Source organism: Humulus lupulus, chromosome X (assembly GCF_963169125.1).
Source record: "Humulus lupulus chromosome X, drHumLupu1.1, whole genome shotgun sequence".
In the NCBI taxonomy this organism is placed as follows: Eukaryota; Viridiplantae; Streptophyta; class Magnoliopsida; order Rosales; family Cannabaceae; genus Humulus; species Humulus lupulus.
In genome coordinates, this window is record NC_084802.1 from 136,511,865 (window position 1) to 136,533,795 (window position 21,931).

The following is a 21,931-nucleotide window of genomic DNA, read 5'->3' on the forward strand; positions in this document are numbered from 1 at the left end:
GAGACGCTGCCTGGGTGAGGCTGCTAGAGCATCAGCGTGAGACACCGCCTGGGCAAGAGTGCTGGAGCACCTGCGCGAGACGCTGTTTGGGCTAGGCTGCTGGAGCACCTGCGCGAGACGCTGCCTGGGCGAGGCTGCTGGAGCACCTACGGGAGACACTGCCTGGGCGAGGCTGCTGGAGCACCTGTGCGAGACGTTGCCTGGGCAAGGCTGCTGGAGCACCTGCGCGAGACACTACCTGGGCGAGGCTGCTGGGGCATCTACCTGAGATACTACCTGGGCGAGGCTGCTGGAGCACCTGCGCGAAATGCTACCTGGGCGAGGCTGTTGGAGCATTTGTGCGAGACGCTGCCTGGACAAGGCTGCTGGAGCACCTGCGCAAGATGCTGCCTGGGCGAGGCTATTGGAGCATCTGCGCGAGACCCTGCCTGGGTGAGGCCGCCGGAGCATCTGCGCAAGATGGTGCTTGGGCGAGGCGCATAGGTGCGCGGGCAGCCTCGTGAGGCATGGTGAATATGTGCGAGATGGGCATGTCTATGATGTAGCCATTATCGTGAGGATCGAAGATTCAATCATATGATCCGTGGTGTCTTGGGACTACCTCGGGAGTGTGTTACGTTTTCTTTTGGCTTCTATAAAGGTTATTTTGCGCAATGTGGCCCATCCTCATATGAGCATTTAGGCCTTAGGTTCTAGGCTAGCCCGAACTCTATAACTTAGCTTGTGTTGCTCGTTGGGTCAATTCTCTCACGTTCGCAGGTCCTTACTCATTTCAATACAGAATCATGTATTTATTCATTTAGTGTGGATTTTTGGTATCCACATTCCTCTAGATTGTTCTTCCAAAACAAGTAGAAGCAGTTAAAGGTAGCTCCTCGGAACCTCTCTAGGTTTTGGGAATTTGTCTCCTTGACCATCTTAACTCGTTCCTCCAAACCAGTAGCCTCGTTCATGCTGTACTCTAGATCTTCTTGAAGCTTGGCTGCTTCCTTATAGTTAGTCTTCGAAGCTTTTTTAAACTTCTCCTTGGCAGACGGCTTTGGCCAGCTCTTCTTGGCACTTCTTCAGCTCATCGGTTAAACTGGTGACTTTGGCTTTAACCACCTTAACCCTCTCTTTTTCAGCTAATCAAAGGAAATCTTGATCGACTAAAATAAAATACAGACGAAACTTACACTAAGCAATTCGTTGAACCCACGAGCAAGGACCTAGTTGGGTTTCAACGCAGGAAGATAGGCAAAGGCCTCCTGGCTGCGACGATGCTTAGACAATCTGCAGCTTTTCATTCATTTATAAGCATTGCTCAATAAATCTACAACCAGAGATCTTTCTGTCTGGTTGGTGGAAGGATCAGTGCGAGGAGGAGGAGGAGTCGTAGTTGATTTAGACAGAGCAGGAGCTGGAGGGTCCTCTGGTGAAGCTCTTTTTTTGGAGGGCTCTCCACTGCCTTCTCCAGGGTGTTGTTTGCTTAAGTTCTTCCTGCTCGGACGAGCATCTGCAGAGGCGTACATGTCGAAAGCATCATCAGATGGCATGACTGCAAAACAAAAACAAACGAGCAGATATGTTAAGAAATAGTTTGGTGCAATAAAAGAATATTGTAAAGAGAAATTCTAAGTAGTATACTCGAACTATTATTACTAGTCGTTACATTATCTAAAGAACTACTGCTACACTCAATATCTGCCTCGATGAAGTCCAATCTAAAACTACTGGTCGTAAATTTAAAGTTGCCATCCCTATCGAATAAATGACAAGGGATGGGAAGATTGTCTAGGAGTGAGAAATCTATACCGTTCTCATCTAAAGATTCGAGTATAGGGTCGGTGTATTCAGGTAGTTTTTGTTTTCCCCTCCCATGTTGGGTAGGGGTATTACCAGCTCGAGTGCTAGGGGTTGGTTCTCGAATGGTCACTCTTGTTGGTTAACGGCTCTGGGGTTGTGACACATCTTGCTCCTGCTTAGGGAAGTCTTGTCCGTTAGTGACCTCACCAGTGGCACTCCCCACGGTGGATTTCCTCACTTCTTGGTATGGTGCTAAAAGGCCGACCAGCCTTAAATTGCTTTTAGTGACCAGCTCCCTAGAGCTTTTTTCTATATTGGTCATACTGGCCAAGGCTGCGGCTCATCTCCATCTTTGGAGTGGGGTCTGGTCGGTACCATGGACCTAGATACAGCACAAGACATCTAAGGACAAGGAAAGACAAAAAAATGACTAGTTAAAGGTTGATGAGAGATTAAAAGAATACCTCCTCATGTGAAGGCCAAGTTGTCAGCAACCAAGTCAGTTGTAAGGAAGTACTCTTGAAAGTACCTTCCTACATTGGACTTGTAGGTAATATCACTCAAGAATGTGCGAGCAGATTTCTGGCAGCAAAAGTGGAAGAACCCTGTGTTCTTCTTATTGGGGTTGGGTTTGAGATCGAACAGGTAGTTGATCTCATGCGGAGTAGGCACAAGCAATTTTTTGTGGTTATATAGGATATAGAGTGCTGAAAGTACTCTATATCCGTTGGGTGTTATTTAGAAAGGGGTGACCTTGAAATAATTGGCCATCCCTTGGAAAAAGTCATGCAAGGGCAAGACTGCCCCTGCTTCAATGTGATACCTCAACCAGGCCCTGCAGGCACCTCCGGGTACGTTTGCCCTCTGGTCGGGTGTTGGTTTGTATAAGTTAATCCCGGAAATCCCATACTTCTTGGGGTATTTTGCCACCATCCTGGTCGATATGATGCTAGGAGGGGCAATGTACCAGTCTACCTCTACTTGAGGGTCGTCACGGGGATGAGCTTCGGGCTAAATATTTGGTAGAGAAATGTTTAAAGGTTGATGGTCATTTGAAGGACCCTCGGCGTAGGATGGTGAATTTGTGGCTTTCTTTTTCCTATGAGCAGTGTATTTCACATGACCCATATTTGATCAGTTTTGTGGTGGATTGTATGGAGGACTGGTCGTAGGGTTTGGGTGTGAACAAGAAGTCTCAGGAATAGGCAAAGAAGGTTGTTTTTGATCCTTGAACAGCAAAGCAAAAAGGTCATCGTCTATTGGTCTCTCACTTCCCCAGGGATCATGAATGAATATCTGAGAAGAGCAAAGGGGAAGTGAGAATCTACGACCAATAGATAATAGAAAGAGAAAAGCAAGGATAACGTTGCTCGTGTATAAAAGTTAAATTTTTATATGACCAACAACATCCTGATAAAAACACAATAAACATGCGAACAGTTTAAAAAACAGGTCAAAAAGTGAATGTGAAAAGTTTCTGAAAACAGGCAAGAAAAACCCAGTTTTTCCGAAATACTCAAAATCGAATTTAATTCAATTTTGGACCCAAAATTAGTATTGCTTTTCAAGCATTATCTAGTATTTTATACTGCCTAAACTCTTTATTCTAGAATACTTATTGTATGTATGTTTTCCGAAACCCAGTTACCCAGAAGTTTCTCAAGAACAGCAGAAACCCAGTTACGAAAATTCGTGAATCAAGACCAGAATACATAAAAATTTCTACAAAGATGAGAGGGTGGATTCAGAAACATACTTGGAGTACGGATTGTAGGAGAAATCATGAAGGTTCTGCTCGAAGATGTCTCAAATCACGCTGGAATCTCTGGGTTTTATTGAAGATTTGTCTGAGTTCTTGAAGAGAGAGAAGGTTTGGGTAAAAAATGAAATGGGCGAAAAAGATTATATTTATACTGTGTTGACGGTGAAATCTCATCAACAAAATTAGATCGGAAAACTCAAAGGTAAGTCAGGTGATGTTTATATAAGGACTGAGAATAAACTTTAAGGAAAAGTAAACACAGATAAATGTTGGAGCAAGTCTTGGTATATTTCTCAATAGCCTCTGCTTACAATGAATTTTCCAACCCCTCATTCTGAGGGGTCAAGCTCCTTTTATAGTTGGGCTCTAATGGCCCCTTATACATGGTGATCCCTTGGGACAAAATAGTACATAAGTACACTGTCACAGTAATAGCACAGGTGGTAGTGGTATGGGAGAGTGGTGGAGTAGAAGATCATAGTGTCAGCCTAGTACATAGTCAGAGGCATGCATATAGTGCCTCCACTTTCTGTACAATTCTGTACCTCCAGTACCTGTGTGATACAGGTGTCAGGGTCATGCTTCTGTCCTCCTCATGGTTGTATGTCATGCACCCATACATGTATGGGTACTATGTACCCGATGGTTATTCTCGCCTCTCCAAGGCATGTATCTGCTCAAGGCTATTCCACGTCCTACTAAGTGTAGGGAAGCTAGTGTGTTGACATGAATGATATACTCAGTCATCTATTCCACTATTGGCTCTATACCTAATAGTTATTGGGTCTCTCCTATTGCTTTTCATCTAATGTGACTCATAGGGAGAATGGTACCCCGTTGGTGGCACTTACCTCAAGAAGAGAGGTAAGGCCTCTTCAACGGGGCCTACTGCGTGTGTGATGAAGCATGACGCCTACAAATGGGATTAGGGTCTCATCTTGTGAAACCATCACTTTGCAGCCCCCACACTACGAGGCCCCTGGTATATGGCCGAAGGGTATTTAGTGCAATAACCATCAAAACATTTCTAGGAAACTATAAAATTCATAATTACTTGCTTTTTTTAAAAATCACTGACAGATGTTATAGGTCAGATTGATTACTGGTCGAGTATGTTTATTAAATGTTGATCGCATTAAAATAAACTTGGGGGGCAAATGTTTACCCTAAAAAATTACTACTTGTTGACATGGCAAGATTAGTGTGCACGTGCATTGCACGTGATTATTTAGTGACTACATCCATGTCGACCAGCGACCAGAAGAGAAGTTGCTCGATGGATTTAAGAAAGATGCTTAACAATACGGCATAAGATGTGCTAACATATACGACCAGGTCTGGTCGTGGTAACGAATCCAGAGTTCAAATACAGTTATAAGATAAATATTTCTAAGATATTTGTCCCTATTATTTTTTATGATTTCTATTATTATTGAAACAAAATGTAGGCACGACCAATTGGCCCATATGTATGTCCTTGGATTTATAAATAGGACTGAAGGGACTCATTGAAAGGGGGGCAATAATTTGTATTCAGAGAAAATCAATGTTTTCTATACACAACTTTTGTATCCTTTTTTGGAGCTTTTGAAACTCAGTAAACCCTAGTTTATTAATCGCGGGTTTCATAATACATCAATAAAAATACTAAGTGGAAGTAGGTTATTATCAATATCTGGGACCAAACCACTATAAATCCTGGTGTCGTTTAGTTCTTGCATTCAACTTACAAATCTTTATCGTTTTTGTTACTCTGTGTCACTGGCTAAATCATCAGTCAACATAGTCATTTTTCATTCATAGGGCCCTCACAGGATACATACTTCTTCTTGGAACAATCTCAGCTCATCATGCCAACAAACATCATTACTTCATGCCTGTAAGGGGAAAGAGTAAGGGGGTGAGCCAAAAAGCATAGAAAAAAAATACAAAATAATAACAACATCAAAACATAGAATCTCATAACATGAACATTTCATAACATAACTAACAACGAATAGCATAGCAATAGCATCACAAACTCATAAACATATAACCACGAATGGGATAGAAGCTAGTGAGGAAAATCTATCCTCTGGGGATTGTGCCAAATATCTCTTCTTCCCATTACTTGTGCTTGAAATGTTAACTACACATACATACATATACTGAAGAATGCTATCTAACTTCCTTACCTTGGAGTGAGTGTCTTGACAAATAAACTGCACGTGATTACTCTATAAACAACTCCATATAAACATCAAAAGCTATTTTTAAACACCATTCATAGTTTAAGATTGAAACCAAATGCAAACATGAAATATGTAATGCCCTACTTTTCGGGCACCTAGTAGTAACTGTGTCGGGGTGGCGAATTGTGAATTGAATATTATTTTGATTAATAATATATGCTTGAGTAGCAAATTTCATATTTTTAGTGATAGCCAGTATATGAAATATGTGGTTTTTGTAAAACCTAGAATTTCAGTCTCGGACAGAAATGGAAACCCTAACCTGGTAAATTCTTGGATAAAATGAGATTGGAATTGAATAATTATCAAAAATTAATAATGGGCATAAAATTGGTTGGTTTATTTTTATTTTTAAGATCCAAAAGTAAAGTTCTTTTAAAAAGAATTTTAAAAGTGCATTTTTGTGAACATGCCTATTTAGCCAAAAATAGAAACTTTGGAAATTAATTCCATAAACTATAAAATATAGGAGTGTGACCACTTCAATTAAATGGCAATACACATTTAATTTAATTACCCTATTTTAAGAATTTAATTTTGTGAGGTAAGAAAATTTGGGGAGAAATTACCACTGAGGTAATTATTTTGGGGTAAATAATTAAGTATGTGATTAAGTAAAAATTAAGAGTTAATTAAGCTTATATGGTCGACAAATTTGATGGTATTTTGGTTATTTTTATAAATTTTTGTAAGCCTAGGTATATAAGACAAAAGTTAAGTTAATTTCCCACATTGTCGTTGTTCTTTTTCTCTCTCAAGAAATCAAATTCTCCTCCATCTCTCAAAAACATTCTTTCCTGAAATCTTTACTCCCTCTCTCTCCACAAATTTTTCTCTCACACATTACTTAGCCCACATAAACTTATATCTCACTCATCTTTCTCAAAACAACCTCATTAGAACTTAGGAACTTAAGGAAAGACAAGGAAACTACAAGAGGTAACCTTCATACTCTTCTCTTATTTTCTTTCAAAATTTTTGTTTTGTTATTTCATTGCTGACCATGGGGTGTTTGGGAGTGTTTGTGTGAAGGGTTAAAGCTAGAACAAGTGCCAAATAAACACATCCTAAAAATACAAGAGGTATAAATAGTCAAATTTGTAGTTTTTTGTTTATATATTGTGTAGCTAAGTTGCATGTGTAATTTTGGTAGTTTAAATTCATTCTTTGTACAGTAATATTGTATATTTTGTTGAATGGTTAGAAGAGGAACCTAACATTTCTCTAGGTTTCTATGATTTTATGTTGCCAAATATTTTAGTCTTGACTTACAAAGGGTCAAGTTAACTCAATATGTACTTATTTCTGTATTTTCTTGTTTTTATTGTATTTTTTAGGAAGATTAGATACATATTGTGTATAAAAATTTCCAAAAGGGTGTAATATTGATCAAGTTATCTGTTTTGCCAAAATGGTGTTTAATTTGTGAGAATGGTTTTAAAAATTGTGCATGCAACTAATTTTGGACAACGAGTTCTATAAGAAAAATAAAGTATTTTTGGCTAATTTTTGAATTGAACATTCTTGATATATTGGTAATAAAATTGGTTTAAGTTTCATGGAAAAATAGTTAAAAGGATAGGATTTTTATTTTTCCAAAATTTAGAAAAATTAAACTTTTTAAAAAATAATGCTCTTTGGGTAGTCACTTTTTAGTGCTAAGTTTTTTAAAATATAACATTCCAAGGATAGGTTTTGATATATTTTTAATCCTACTAATTATGGACTGTTATCCATAAAATTAGCATTGATGACGCGGCAAGTGATCCCTGGACACGTGGCTGACACCTGGAAACGTTCTGCTAGAGGATCGACTAGAGGACACATTAGAAGCAGTGCAAGCCTGTCTTACCTGCGACCAGTCTGGTCGATAGTTCTGTGTACAAGGCGACATTAATGGGAAGATCTTTATGAATCCCGAATTTATCTCACACAATCTCCTGAGTATCCGATTATTCAGGAAAGAATATCTGTAGCAATCTTTTGTAATCCCCCTTGAGCCTATAAATAGCAAGAGATAGCTCAAGGGAGGGAACTTTTTTGCTTTTGGAATCGTGAGAGATTATAGTAATTATCCTAGGAATATTGTATTGTTCTTCAGAAAGTGGTGAAACACATTGAACCCTAGTTCTTTGATCACTCTTCTGGTTTTATATCAATATCATTCTAAGTGGACGTAGGTCATTACCAGATCCTGGGGGCGAACCACTATAAAATACTGTTTCTTATTTACTTTTGTCATTATGTTCTTCTCATCTCTTTCATTCATATCAAGCATATTCTGACTCCGTGTCAGTTGGCCAAATCTTGGGTCAACATTCTGGTGCTTTCATTGAGAGCTTGATTTATCGTTGTTGAGAGAACTAATGGCGAAAGCTGGAAAGAAAACTGGACAGGCGGCCGCCGCTGCACCGTCAAACCTGCCACCTCCTCCTCCTCCTGCAAGCATTGCGAAGGATGAGCCACAACTGGACTTTGAGGAGGAGGAAATGGATGATGCAACGCTGAAGAGTACCCTCGGCGCATTGCAGAAAGAGCTGGCTAGTCTGAGAGCCAGTCAGGAGACTGCCGCTGAAGTTATGGCGCGGCAGCAGTAGGAGATTGAAAGGCAGCGCGCGGAATTGAGCGAAAGGCAGGCGGAGGTGGACCGCCGCCAGAACGAAGCCATGGCCGCCCTTAAGGCAGCCTTGCTATTGGCTAGAAATCAGGCTGCACCTGCCTCGCAGCCTGACCAACCTGTGAATGGGTCGCCCCAAAGGGGTCCTAATCCAAGCCCATCGATCTAGCCTTCGAGTCCGCAAAGACCCGAGCAGCCTCAGATGCCCCATGACGATGTCCCACTGGAGCCCGAGGCACAACCACTGTCCCAAGCTGCTCGGGGTAATCCCCCACAACAGAGACAGAATAGGGCTGAGCATCAGCCTCGCAGCCCTAGGCGCCGTAGGGATTATGGGCCGAACCTACCGAACAGAGGTCAGTACCCTCCTGGCAACAGGAGGGACTCAGAGTTAGGCTCTGCGGTCCGGGGCCCCCCACGGCAAGATGATGCACGGGGATACCACGACCAGCGCATGCCACCCTCTAATGCTCGGGATGGTTCAGCCAGGAACGAACATCGAGGGAACAGTCGATCTCACCATAGCCAGTCGAGGTTCAGAGATGGCCACGGATACAATGAGGCCGACTCAGGCTAAGGAAATGCCGGTGGGAGGAATGAAGAAACAGGTAAAGGCAGGAGCCAGGTACCTCAAGATGACCAACCAAATAGAGAGGATGCTGGGGGGCAGCCCAGACAAAATAATGTCTTCAACCGGCTCGGGGGTAGCGAGTAGCGGAGAAGAGAAGAGGACTTGAGAGATGTACTCAATGATCATCGTGAGAGGCATGGCGAGAACGTCCCCCCGGCAATAGAGGCCACAGCGATTCCTGCCGCTGTGCAAGCCCAGATAGACGCCCTCAACCAGGCTGTTCATCAACTGGTCGGGGGAAGGACTTCCTACATCGACCACGATAGGAGGAAAGGCACTCCTTTCGTACAAAGGATAGCTAACGCCGAAACTCCCAGCAAATTCAAGATGCCTATGCTTCCAAACTTTGACGGATATGGAGACCCAGTCTCGCATGTCAATAAGTTTGAAATTCAAATGGATATTCAGAAATTTTTCGAAGACGCTCGGTGCAGGATCTTCCCTGCAACACTTTCTGAAGCTGCGCAGGAGTGGTTCTTCAAATTCCCTCCCGCAAGCATTGTTTCCTGGGAAATGTTCGTATGGGAGTTCTATGGACAGTTCTATGCCGGTCATATACACCCAACCGAAGCCAACCAGCTAGTCGAAATTCTCCAGCAGGATGGGGAGTCAGTGAAAGACTACATCCAACGTTTTATGCGAGCAGCAGCTGGAGGGAAGACGGTCGGGGACGAAGGGAAGATGATGGCAATAACTGCAGGAGTAAAACGTCATTCTCCCCTCTGGAAGAGTATCCGAAAGGAAGGGGTGAGAACTACCCAAGAATTCTTAGACCGAGCTGACCGCTACATCAAGCTCGAAGAAGCCATTGCTGACGATGGAAAACCCACGAACAAGGTTAAGAAGGCTGCCAAAGCCGCCAAAACCGCCAATGGTTCCAAACCTAATGGCAACGGCAAAGGCAATGGGAACGGCAACGGTAATGGCAAGAATGGTGGAAAACGGCCGTATAACGAGCCTTCCACCTCCGACAACAAACGAGCCAAGGGTAATCGTTATGAGCCTCGGTTCACTAACTACATTACCCTCGTTGAGTCTCGGGGAGAGGTTTACCAGGCTACAAGTTCCAGTGTGCCTTACAAGAAACCTGGGCCCATTCGAAAAGACATTTTGGAAAGAGACACCACCAAGTTCTGTCGTTACCATAACGACTACGGACATGACACTAATGAATGCAACCAGTTAAAAGACGAAATCGAGTTCCTTATTAGACAAGGACACTTGAGAAGATACGTACGGGCCTCGGGAAATTCCCAATGAGAAGCTCCAGGTGGCAACGAGCTGGCATCCACATGCCAATGCTCGCCACCATTACAGCCTGCCCCCATGGCTGGTACACTCTTAACCATCTGTGGAGGCCTGCACCTTGCAGGAAATAGCGGAAAGGCCAGAGAACGATATGCTCGGACTCTGCGCCACGACCAGGACATCGAGATGATGACTGTGGAGGACCATGCACCAAAAAAGGCTCAGTCAGAGGAAGGTGAGATAACCTTCTCTGATGGCGATGCCCAACACGTCCGGTTCCCACATTCCGATCCGCTGGTCGTGGACATCCAGATGGCCAATATGATGGTGAAGAGGGTACTGGTCGATACAGGAAGTTCAGTGAACATCCTGTATAAGTCAACACTGGAACGCATGAAATTGTCCATAAAAGACTTGGAGCCCTGCAATCAAACGATATACGGCTTCTCTGGAGAAGGACTCGCCCCAGCCGGAATGATCAAACTCCCAGTAACGATGGGTACAGCGCCTGTAACAAGGACATTACTCGCCACTTTTGTAGTGGTCGATTGTCCTTCGGCGTACAACGCCGTTATTGGAAGGCCCATACTGGTTGATCTACGGGCCGTCATCTCTATGTGGCACCTAGCCATGAAGTTCCCAACAGACGTGGGGGTAGGACGCGTTTTGGGAAACCAAAGGGAAGCCAGGGAGTGCTACAACGCCTCGATCACAAAGGCTAAAAGTGGAATGTCGAGGAGCACTGCCCCAGATAGATTGTAGATGGCAGTTGATACGCAAGCCCAATCAGGTGATGAAGTCACCAAATAGGGTGTTGCCCAAAGTGAGGATGGAGATTTGGATCCTCGCTTTGGGGATTTTGAAGAAAATGTTGGACCCGTCGAGGACCTGGAGGAGGTCCAACTCGACAAAGAAGACCCAACCAGAGTCATAAAGGTTGGGAAAAACTTAGAGCCTACCACGAACCACGCACTGGTGGAATTCTTGCGAAAAAACCAGGAGGTTTTCGCCGTGTCACATAAAGACATGGTTGGGATAGATCCTGCAGTAATTAGCCATGTCCTGAATATAGACAAGACCTTTCCGCCAGTGCAACAAAAAAGGAGGCTGCTCGATAAAGATAGATCACGAGCCTTAAAAGAAGAAATCGAAAGGTTAAAGGAGAACGGATTCATAAGGGTGGCTTTTTATCCGTCGTGGGTCTCCAATCCGGTGCTAGTCCCCAAGCCTAATGGCAAGTGGCGGACCTGTGTGGATTTTACAGACCTCAATAAAGCCTGCCCAAAGGACTGCTTCCCACTCCCAAGGATCGACCAGCTGGTCGATTCTACTGCAGGGCATGAGATCCTCTCATTCATGGATGCATATTCGGGCTACAACCAGATTATCATGCATCCCCCTGATGAGGATCACACCAGCTTTCGGACCGATACGGGCTTGTATTACTACAGAGTAATGCCCTTCCGACTGAAAAAAGCAGGTGCGACTTACCAACGGCTAGTCAACCACATGTTCAAAGAGAAAATCGATGTAAACATTGAGGTATATGTGGACGACATGCTCGTAAAGTCTAAGAAAGCAGAAGGGCATGTGAGGGATTTACAAGAGTGCTTTAATGTGTTAAACAAGTACCAAATGAAATTAAATCCCCTCAAGTGTTCCTTTGGAGTCGGATCAGGGAAGTTTTTGGGGTTTATCATAAATTCAAGAGGAATCGAGGCAAACCCTGACAAGATAAAGGCCCTAATCGACATGAAGTCGCCAGAAAGGATCAAAGATGTACAAAGTTTAACCGGGAGGATCGCAGCCCTAAGTAGATTCATTTCAAAATCAACAGACAAGTGTGTTCCTTTTTTCAATCTACTTAGAGGAAACAAGAAGTTTGAATGGACAGGAGACTGCGAGCAGGCATTCCAGGGCTTGAAGGCTCATATGGCACAGCCTCCCATCTTATCAAAGCCGATCGAAGGAGAAACTTTGTTTATTTATCTGGCGATTACTGAAGTTGCTGCCAGCGCGGTGCTAGTGCGAGAAGAAGAAGGTGTACAGAAAGCAGTCTACTATGTCAGCAAGAGACTGATCGGGGCAGAATTGAGATATCCGCCAATCGAGAGGTTAGCATATTGCTTGATCCTTGCCTCTAGAAAGCTGCGCCCCTACTTCCAAGCCCATCCTATCACAGTTCTAACTGATCAGCCCCTTCGGCAAGTCCTCCAAAAACCCGAGGTGGCTGGGCGATTGTTAAAATGGGCAGTCGAGTTAGGGCAGTTCGACATAACCTATTCACCGTGAGCAGAGGTAAAGGGACAAGTCTTAGCCGATCTTATTGCGGAGTTCACCGAACTCCCAAACAGTGAGCAGTGTGAATTTCCTGAGGCGCCCATGCCTTAAGACAAAACTCCTTCGTGGAAGCTATTCATGGATGGTTCATCCAACGAATCTCACGCTGGAGTGGGAGTGATATTGAAAACGTCGGAAGGGCATCGATTTCACTGCGCCATCAAGTTCGACTTCACTGCATCAAATAATGAATCAGAATACGAAGCACTCCTCGCTGGATTGAGAATGGCAAAGGATATGAGCAAAAAGACGCTTGATATCTACAGTGATTCACAACTGGTGGTGAATCAGGTCCTAGGAGAATATCAAGCGCGAGGTTTGAAAATGGTAGCCTACTTAAATAAAACAAAGGACCTGCTAGCCCAGTTCACAAAGTACACCCTCCAGCAGATCCCCCAAGATTAGAATTCAAATGCAGACGCCTTAGCCAAACTCGCGAGCGCAAAGGATGCTGACACTTTGAACATTGTGCCAGTAGAAAGACTGAGTAAGCCGAGCATACAAGCAGCTGAGTCCAGTATGGAGATTCGAATGGAGGATACATGGATGACGCCTTACTTGGAGTATCTGACAAATGGTACGCTCCCAACAGATAGGAACAAAGCCAGAACTCTACAAAGACGAGCTGCTAGGTACATACTGGTCGATGGTGTTATGTACCGAAGAGGATTCTCAATGCCACTACTCAGGTGTGTTACACCAGAAAAGGCTGAGGAGCTCATGAAGGAGGTGCATGAAGGCTTCTGTGGGGATCACGCTGAGGGGCAGAGTTTGGCAAAAAAGATTCTAAGGCAAGGCTACTTCTGGCCAACAATGAACGAGGATTCGACGAAGTAAAGTACGCAGTTGTGGCAGTTGATTACTTCACCAAATGGGCCGAAGCTGAACCACTCGCAACCATCACGACCAAGAAAGTTCTTGATTTCGTCATCAAGAACATTGTATGTAGATATGGTTTGCCTAGGAAGATAGTTTCAGACAACGGGACCCAATTTGACAGCGACTTATTCACCGATTTTTGTGAGAGGCATGGAGTTATTAAAAGCTTTTCTTCAGTTGCACACCCCCAAGAGAACGGGCAGGTCGAAGCCGTAAACAAGACTCTTAAAGACACCCTGAAGAAAAGACTTGAAGAAGCTAAAGGGGCATGGCCAGAGCAGCTGCCTGAAGTCCTATGGTCGTATAGAACGTCCCACCGAACAGCGGCAGGACATACTCCATTTTCATTAGCCTACGGATATGAAGCCATGTTGCCTATCGAGTTAGATCCCCCCTCACATCGACGCTTGACTTACGAACAGGATCAGAACAGCCAGCTAATGATGGAGTCCCTAGACTCAATCGATGAGATACGAGAGAAATCTCAACTCCGAGTTGCTGCATACCAGCAAAAATTCGCCCGGTACTTTAACTCCAAAGTTAAAGAAAGAAAATTCAACGTCAGAGATTTGGTGCTACGACGAGTTTTCTTAAATACCCGTGACCCTACTGCTGGAGTGCTCGGACCTAATTGGGAGGGACCTTACCAGATTGAAGAGGTCCTTCATCCAGGCACATACAAACTTGCACGCTTGAACAGAGATCTCGTTCCATGTTACTGGAATGGAGAACACCTGCGCAAGTATTATCAATGAACAGTCCTTTTTAAAGAACTGGCTTGTGTTAAAATTTTAATTTTCTTACAAGTTTTGCAAAGAGGGTTAGCCACGTTGTATGGCTAACTGCTCGTATATGTAAGATTCTATTTCAGAATCACTCGTAAAGACATGTTTAGTCCATTTTTAATACGAGATTATAAGGGAATGTGCGCAGCCAGTCATTCTTGCCAACCTTTGTGAATTTACATTTACAAATATTTGTTCATTATGTGTGTTGTTTTGCTGTACTACAAGTATCATTTTTCCGCACGAACAGGAATGTTCGAACAGGCCGTGGTTAGGGCAAGTGACCAAGGACCTAAAGCTCCTCGATCATTTGGGGGGAATATAAGGCACATCGATAGCAAAGCATACTCGCAAGGTATGTAAACACATGAGCAAAATGAGTGAAAGCATGCTGCAGTACTTAGAGTATTTTTCAAAATTTATGTTTTGTCAAATCATGCCAAAGTACTATGCTAAGTTCGGTCATACAGACAAATGTTATAATAAATAAAGATATTATAGCATCAAGATTTAAGCTTTTACACCGCAAGCATCGCTGCTTGGATGTAACTGTTCGAATAAAAGAAAAAAAAGATTTGCTGCCCGTGCAGCAAAGTTTAAAAAGAAATTATTGTCTTTACATCACGACCCGTAGGTCGTGTGGCCAAAAAGAGAGAAAAAATAAATGCAAAGTTTAAGAGGCATTTGGGGCCGGAGGGTCCTGGGCAGCATCCTCGTTGGTTGCGTCCTCAGCAACTTCTTCTTCTTCTACACCAACGATGCTTGGAGAAGCAGGGATCCTCAGTCTTGCCTCCTCTTCGAACAGTTGAGAGGTTCAGCGAGCCAACTCAGTAGTCCTGACTTCCTCCGAAAGATAGCTAAAGTCGGCACCCTGGTTATGTTTCCAGAAGTTGTAGAAACATCGAAGTGTCGTCCTCTTATATTTTTCAAGATTTTTGGAGTTGTCAAGCTCCAGCTGCTTCACCTTGCCTTCAAGAGTGACAATAGCCTCGTCCTTGGACTTGAGTGTCTCTCCCAAATGCTTGATCTCGCGAAGATGGGTTTGGTTGGACTCTCGATACTGCTGCCTCAACTTCACCGCGGCATCTTTTGCGGCTTCAGCCTCTGACAGTTTGGTCACCGCAGCATCCCTCTCTCGAGCCAGTGCCTCCAACTCCTTGGCGTGCCTGGCCTCTGCAGCCGAAAGCTCCTCAGCTGCCTTCACTTGATGCCTCTCAGTGGCCTTTGCCTTGGCCTGCTCGATGGAAGCCTGGATACGGGTACGAGCAGTGATAGCAGATAGCAAGGCCTGTGAACAAAGGAAAGAGTTAGAACCTGCCGTGAAGAATAAAAGACTAAGACTTAAAAAAGTGAAGAAATACCCACACTGGAGATTTCATTCAGGGCCCTATTCAGAACCTGGTCGGCCCCCATGTTTTCAGCCTCGACCATTGCATCTCTGACATGGTCACCTTTGCCAACGCGGTCAAGGCGATCCCTGGCTGATCGAAGGGCACGGCTCATGAGTTTGGCCCCGAGAGCTTCTTCACGAGTAATTTCCTCTATAGTGGGCGCAGCTGGAGGATTTGGTGGGGCAGGAGGAGTCTGCTTCTCAGTAGGAGCTGGTGGATGAGTTTGCCCCGTTGGCCCAGGAGTTTGCCTAGTTGGCGCGTCCTTGGGAAGGTCTTCTGTTCGACCCTTCTTGGCTGGAGGGCCTCGGCTGGATTCGCCAGTTCTCCTCTTGGATCTCCGCTGGAGTTGGGGAACCTCCTCTTCCTCCTCGGCCTGGTACATGTCAAAGATATTGGGAGTGGCCATATCTGCATGCAAGTAAACACAGGAAACTGATAAGAATAAGAGGCAGATGAAAATGTATTATATGCAATAGAAGAAAGGCAACAAAGTGAATACCTGAGCTATAACTACTAGTCGTTACACTACTGACTCTATTAGTCATATACTCATTATCTGGCATGAAGAAGTCTGGCCCTAATTTTGGAGTATATGTAAAGTTGCCTTCCCCGTCGAACAAATGACAGGGAATTGGCAAACCATTTTAAATTAAATAGTGTTACCGTTCTCATCAGAGGACTCTCCCAAGTCCACAGCTGACTCTTTGGCCTTTTGTTTCCCCTTGCCTTGGGGAGCAGAAGGCCTTTCTGCGGAAGGATTGCCCGTGGGCTCCCTAATAGTAATCCCCGTTGGCCTCCTCCTTCGAGGAGACATAGGAGGTTGTTGCTCGGGAACCCCCTCGGTAGTGGCTTCGTCCACCACGGACCCTCTAGTTTCATGGCGAGGAGCCAGGAGGCTAGACCGCCTCAAGTTTTCTTCAGTCACCAGGATCTTGACGCTTTTTGCTGCGTCAGACATCCTGGCCAGAGTATTAGACCTCAACACCATGTCTGGTGTTGGGGTTGGACGTAACCAAGGGCCTGAAAAACAGATTATAGTTTAAGAAAAACGAAAGGAGACACCTTGAGTAAAAGTATCGACCAGTCAGAAACGGTGCTTACCTCCTCGTGCGAAGGCCAGGTTGTTGCTGGATATGTCCGGGGTAAGGAAGTACTCCTTATTATACTGCCCCACATTCAAGATATGCGTAGTGTCACTCAGGAATGTTCGATTGGTTTCCTGGTGACAAAAATGGAAGAAATCCGTTCCGTGTTGTTGCGGGTTAGACTTGAGGTCAAAGAGATAGTTGACCTCGTGGGGTGAAGGTTCTGGCCATTTCTTAAGTTTATACAGGATATAGAGTGCGGCCAGCATTCTATATCCGTTTGGAGTTATTTGGAAGGGGGCAACAACAAAATAATTGGCCACCCCCACAAAAAAGGGATGAAGAGGGAGATAAGCTCCCGCCTCAATATGATACCGAGACCAGGCACTGTTGACACCTCCGGGGAGGTTAGCCCTCTGGTCTGCGGCAGGTTGTATAATGGAAACCCCTGTGAGGGGGAATCTCCTGAAGCAGTTAGCAATCATCCGAAGAGTCACTGAACTGGCCGGGGAAGTATACCACTCGACATCAGGCAAGTTCTGATGGCGAGGGCTGGCCCTGATTTGGATATTAGGGTCAGGAGCGAGATTTTCTCGACCGCTGGTCGAGGGAGCCCTTGCCTGCGAATCAGGCCGAGCAGGAGAATTTGGGTTATTTTCAGACTCGGGTCTTTTCTTGCCTGAAGATTTGGAACGGGCCATTGGAAGAGAAGAATGGGGTCTGGAAGAGGATCGCAAAAAGGGGATCTCGTGGAAACGGTCAGCTGGTTGATCTTCCCCCTCGAGCAGTTGGGCGAGAAGGTCGTCGTCAATAGGCCTTTCACCTCCCCACAAATCTGGCATTAAAGTCTGCATACAGAAGAATGGGGAGGTGAGGATAGAAAACTTTTAAAAGCTTTTTAGAATAACGCTGGTCGAGTATAAAAATTAATTTTTTATACAACAGCATTCTAACAAAAAGCTAAATTTTTCTACACGAACAGTTTGAAAAACGGATCAAAGGGTGAAAGTAAAAAAAATTTCTGAAAAAGCTTTTTCAACTCCCCTTAGGGCGGGAAAAATTTATTTTTCAACTAGCCTAAAGATCAAATTTTTACTTCGATTTTACGTCCTAAAAAGCATGATCCCGGATTTTAAACTAACTCGTAACCCTATTTCACCTACAAAATATTCTGTCTAGAAGCGTCTCAAACCAGAAGCAGATAAACTCAAACAGTACACAGTCAGAAGCATGCATCACAAAAAATTAGAAGCGTGGGAACTCGAAAACTTACCAAGAAGAGTGATCGTGAAGATGGAAGAAGGGTCTTCAGAGATCAAGAAGCTCTCGAATGGGGTCCTGAAAGTGCAGACGGAACGGTCTTCAGGAACGTTAAGGGCTTTGGATTTTAGGTTTTCTTGTGGAGACGATGGCGTGCGTAAAAAGAAAATAAAGGCTTCGAAGGCCTTATATAAGTTTGTCTCTGATAGTAAAAAGTATAATCATTAGTTTCCCTTTTTCAAAGTATGGGGAAACGGAATGGTCGTCGAAATCTTTTCTGGGGAACCGAAAGGACGTGATTGGACAGAGGTAGGTTGCTTTTTTCAAGAACACACGAAGGGTTCTGACACGTTAGGCGAGGTTACCGAAGAGTCGTTCGTTCAAAAGTTTATTTACTACTCGTGATAAATAAACTTGGGGGGAAAATGTTATCCATAAAATTAGCATTGATGACGCGGTAAGTGATCCCTGGACACGTGGCTGACACCTGGAAACGTTCTGCTAGAGGATCGACCAGAGGACACATTAGAAGCAGTGCATGCCTGTCTTACCTGCGACCAGTCTGGTCGATAGTTCCGTGTACAAGGCGACATTAATGGGAAGATCTTTATGAATCCCGAATTTATCTCACACAATCTCCTGAGTATCCGATTATTCAGGAAAGAATATCTGTAACAATCTTTTGTAATCCCCCTTGAGCCTATAAATAGCAAGAGATAGCTCAAGGGAGGGGACTTTTTTTCTTTTGGAATCGTGAGAGATTATAGTAATTATCCTAGGAATATTGTATTGTTCTTCAGAAAGTGGTGAAACTCATTGAACCCTAGTTCTTTGATCACTCTTCTGGTTTTATATCAATATCATTCTAAGTGGACGTAGGTCATTACCAGATCCTGGGGCCGAACCACTATAAAATACTGTGTCTTATTTACTTTTGTCATTACATTCTTCTCATCTCTTTCATTCATATCAAGCATATTCTGACTCCGTGTCAGTTGGCCAAATCTTGGGTCAACATGGACATAGATTTTATACACTAAATAATTATTAGGGTTAATTTGGATGTAAGAAATAATATTTGTACAAATTAATGAATTTTATATAAATAAAATAAAAAAGGGTCCAAGGCCCTAATTTTAAAGAAATTAAGGATATTAATTTTTTAATCAAATTCAAGCTTCTCTTGGACTCTTTAAAACCAAATTTAATTATATAATCACATTTGTAATTATTTTCTCAATCAAATAAAATTAACTTATTTCTTAAAGGGTTAAAAATTAAATAATTCTACAAAATTAATAAGTTTCTTAGGAAAATATCAAAAACGGAAATTTTGTAAAGTTAACACGTTTCTAAGATATTTTAAATCGACTAAGTTCGATAGTGGAAACGAGTCGAGAGAATACAAATGACGACTAGTTTTAAATAACTAGGCCTAGGGTTACAATTTTCTGGAACTTAGAATACCACCTAATTGGTTAAATCAAGTAAGGACATTTATAACCTTACTAGGTATTCTACAATGACCTTAAATGTCGAAAGTAGTTTAATCTATTATAATTGCAATAATTGATATTGTGTATTGTATGCTAAATACAATATTGGCTAAATGGGACGGGACTATACCTGGAAGGCTTTTTCCCGCACGCAGCTAAGGATGACTTGTAAGTCAATCTTTGATTTACATGGCTACAATATGAAATTAACTAGTGTATTGTTTGTTAGAAATAGGACTTTTACACTAATGATATAAGGCTCATTTAGGGACAATGAATAGGGGGAACTTATGCTCCACTTGGGGTATTATACAATCTGGTTCAAGTTTGTTACAATTGTATTGTACCTTAAAACACGAGCTCAACTATGTAGTTCGGGGTACATCTGCTTCAAAATAAATGATGGAGGCAAGACTTTGGAGATGTTTTGTTAACTCCGGACCAAACAGCTCTGAGGCTATGTCATTGAGTCTAGAACAGCTCAGGATCTTCCAGACTGTTAGAGATGCAAATGATAGAGATCAAGGTACCCAACGTCCAGATCGCCTACATGAACTCCATGCATTATCTAAGTGACGCTATCCTATTTGAGTCATGTCCAGCTCGAGAATGACATCTAACTCAGGGTGGTTCAACGATGCACATGGAACGATCCCTTCAGGCACAATAAATGCACACAATCATTATATAAATTTATTGATTGGTGTAAATGGCATTACTCTTAATTAGGATATTTAAATGTCCATTAATTTGCAATGTTACCCAATATTGTATGTTACTATTTATAGTACGATTACCCAATATTGTCCGTCATAATTCCCTATAAATATAAGGGGAATTGATAGTAAAAGTTATTGACATTTTGTATGCAGAAACTCTGTTGAAATTTTCATATACAATCTCGTCTAAGGTTCATAAATAGATCAATAATAGTGCGCGTGGACTAGGTGGATTTTAACCCCTGAACCACATAAATTGTGTGCGTGTTTATATTTCTTCATAATTGATTGGTGCTTTCATTGAGAGCAGATTAAGCTTCAAATCTTGCACGATATTCAACCCATCAGTCATCATGGTGATTACTTGTTCAATGTACAACAATGAAATGGAGGAGCCTGATGAACATGGAGGTTACTGTACGACCATTTCCACTGGGGAAGGTACGTTCGCACAACACCGTCCTGGAAAAAAACACATGGACCAGGACGATACTAAAAGTTTGGCCTCACGCCCACCAAACCTTAATCCTGGTTATTTCACTGCCATTGAAATGGAAAATGCCAAGCTAAGGAGCCACCTTGCCCAGGCTTACAAGCAAATAGACAAGATCAGAGCTTGATTACCTCTTCCTACAACCGACGAGAATATCAGAAGGAGGCAAAGTGGGTCCCACAGATCTCGGCCCCACCAAAATAATTGACCTAATATAAGTCATTCTGTCAGAACAGCAACACAAAGTTCTGTGCCTTCGGTATAGACTCCTAGGAACAACCCATCTGCTAATAACCGTAGGAATGGACAAGCGATTCACACTCACAGAAATTAGCCTGGCCAGGAAAGGCAAGCTGAGACCACATCGACAAGAGCAGAGATCCTTGTGAATCCACCAGCACCTCAGCCTGCTGCTTAGGTACCACATAATAACTCTGCACTACCTCCATCTCAAGAAATCAGAGTAGACAATAGGCGAGCCAATCTGGTCTGCCCAGATGGGATGCAGATTGTTTCACTAATAAGGCATCCTGTCTCATCTATTCATGATCAAACACCACCATGCCAACAGAAGAATGCTTCAGGGCGCGAGAATAAAAGGAGATATTCTATACCCACAGAAGAGACGTATGTTATGAGACCTAGTGGGAACAATCAAACCCAGCAACCTCAACCACGACCCTAACTTTTATAAATGGTAGTTATTGGACGGATAGCCATCCTGGAAACAGAGCTGGGAGTATACACACCATGCCCTCCCAAAGACGTGAGAGCGACTTGAGAAATCAGTTGAGCTCAGCCCAAATTTTGTGTCCAATCAACAATCCAACCTTCGTGATCATCTAAACGCGTAAAGAGGATAGTCATCTCACTATGATGATCTAAGCTATAGTAAGACCAAGGGAGATCCATCTATCTTGAGTGATAAAGGGAACGTCTCCCCTAATCAAGATAAGGCTTGGAGGGACAATAACCCACCTAACATGCAGAATAGGATGGGAGCTAGGAACCAGCTCTCAAATAACATACGGACAAATGATCCAACCCTTGAACGACTGGCCCTAATGGAGGAGCAAATGACGAGGCTCCTGTTTGGGAAAAATATAGATGACTACGATTTTGATGAGAAGCTTGAGCCTGTTGCCCCTCATATCACAGTAGCTTCGTATCTTATTGGTTTTAGGATGACAACTATGCCCACATATAATG